Source organism: Montipora foliosa, chromosome 10 (genome assembly GCF_036669935.1).
Source record: "Montipora foliosa isolate CH-2021 chromosome 10, ASM3666993v2, whole genome shotgun sequence".
Classification (NCBI taxonomy): domain Eukaryota; kingdom Metazoa; phylum Cnidaria; class Anthozoa; order Scleractinia; family Acroporidae; genus Montipora; species Montipora foliosa.
In genome coordinates this window covers 28,758,144-28,760,643 of record NC_090878.1, presented here as the reverse complement: position 1 = coordinate 28,760,643, position 2,500 = coordinate 28,758,144, and positions in this window count along the sequence as shown.

Sequence of the window (2,500 nt, the reverse complement as noted above, 5' to 3'; positions counted from 1 at the left end):
CTGAGTATCCCATAATGTCTTTCGAAACAATAGAAATCAAAATGGCCGCCGCATCTGCAAAAAGGTTTATAAGGCTCTTTGGGTTTTAGGGACTCCCAGGGTTAGCAAAGCACCTTTTTGAGGAGTTTTTATATCTTATGTGCAAGCCTTATATGGTTCTGCAAATGGGGCCGAACGACACGTACCTGGGTTTGCTTCACACTTGTGAGGCAAAGTGGTCTCTGGCAAACAATGAAGGCACAGATCAAAACGTTTTGCATATAAAGTACCATGCCGAGGAAAACAGAAAGGAAAGAGAGTCACTTCTATTTTCCTATCGCCGAAGAGAAATCCGCACCCGCAAAGCATTTATGACAACCTAAGATCGCGCGATAACGGCAAGAAAATTGGTACCCACCCCTACCCCCTAAGGATGAAAGAAGATGTCACTTGGGCAAATGCTAACACACATAATCTTTTACTATCAGTACAGAGATTTCCAAAAATGCCACCTATCCCCCCCCCCACCCCCACTTCCTCTATGGTACCATCTGCCTCCCCACTGGTTCATGCCAGGAGCCTTCAACTCCAATATACCCCCCAAATGTTTAGACGAGTTGTTAAATGAGATTTGGCCTGCACGAGTGACCATTCTCAATCCCATGGGAAATATTTCTCATGCAAGACTTGTGATTATCTGGAAAGCTCTGGTTGCACGGGAAATCACTCTGAAAATAATTCGGTCGGTAAAAACGCCCTTCCACAAATACAATGAAGTTGCTCCTAATCATGGGTTCCTGATCATGCACTATAAGAGGCTATTAGTGATTAAAGTATTTGCTTTAACATTTTTTTACGGCCAAACCATTATGACAAAAGCAAAAAGGAGAATTCTCTAAACAAACACTCTCGCGGGTACAGCGTCAGTTGCCACGTTTAATATAGGATGGAGCTTGCGAATGAAGAGCATCGCTTTACAAGACAGTCAAATTTTATTGTATTTCGCAAGAACGTGAAACTGTTCCAAAAGACATGAAAGCATTGTGGCAGAGTGTTCGGTTAAAGTAGTGTTTGTAAATGCAGGAAGATTTTGTTTGTCCCTCAAAACGTACATGCAAGTACAAACCCTGCTGTGCATCACACCACTTACATTAACAATTCATATACCAAACATTACTGGTTTACTTGGGCTCGATTTCCAACCGCTTTGGGAGTGCAGTTAACATCGTCCTCCCAACGAACGGCAGGGTCTCTGGTCCGCGTCGTTTGTCCGTGATGTAGCACCCGTCTCAATTGTACTTGGCAAGCAGGCGACTTTCTGATTGGTGGAAAATACAATTGGATGGACCAGTGATCCAGCCGTGGTGTGCGCGGAGGAACGCGGGCGCACAAAACGGCTGGTCAATCGAGCCTATGGTTTACTATGACGGACCTTGAGGTGTTCATTTAATTTCCGGCTTACGAACACTGGTTAGATTACGTTCTTAAGATAAGAACGTAGTGACGATGCCACAACGGTTTGCATTTTTTGAATAATCAAATCGAGAGGAAAAACACACTTCGAAGTCAAGAGGGATGTACTGCAGCATACGGCCCGATAAATTAACCAATCAACAACAATTTTAAGAGTAAAAATAGAGCTGTAACCAGGATAATACAACTTGAAGTAAAAAACGTTCTCTGGTTAAAAAAGGTTAAAAACATAAGCTTTCGGTTATCAGTCTATTGCCTTTAACGAATGAAAAAAGTTACTGCGCGGTGAGCGATGAGAGGCGGCTGCAGTCGCAGGCTAGTCCGGTCGGAGTCGAAATCACGGCCTCCCGCATGGCAGCCCTGAGCCACCGGTGCGAGGTCATCATAAAACATGGCAACAAGAACACGGACAATTTTGCAAACAAGGGTCAAAGAGCGTGTGGCACAAAAGCTGCGGAGAGTGAAAGGCAACCTTTCGTGTTATCGATTACGAGTGTTCTCATATTTTAATACCAACAAGACGCCTGGCGGCGTTTACGTGGGTTGCTGCTGTTTGTGTAAAATGTGAAGGTTGGTTGCAAATGTCACTGATCCCTGAAACCGACTGAGAGTCACAAGGGACGAGGTAAAAGCCCTTAAAGGAAGGTTAAGTGTGATGACAACCGAACATTTCCTTTGCGATGTTGTTTGTATCTGCCCACATTCAATAAAAGTAATTTTAGTTACATTTATTAACGGTGGGAACCAGAAAAGAATGCAAGAGGTGTAATATTCTCGCTTTCATCGCTGTTCTATGATCGCGCTTGACCGACAAAATGAACTTCAAGGGAGGCTTAGGTTGTTAGCTCTTACAGCAGACTAAGATTGCTTCAGTCATACTTTTTTCTGCGAATTCAGTCTGAGAACGCAATAATTCATGATTTGATGAAGCAACGCAGCAGAAGTGACACAAAAGGCCTGATTTGCTTTCGTGTTTACCACAGAGTAAAACGCCGGAATGGCGAAATGCGATCAATTGCTTAAATCAGGATTTTGAAATGTTCTTACA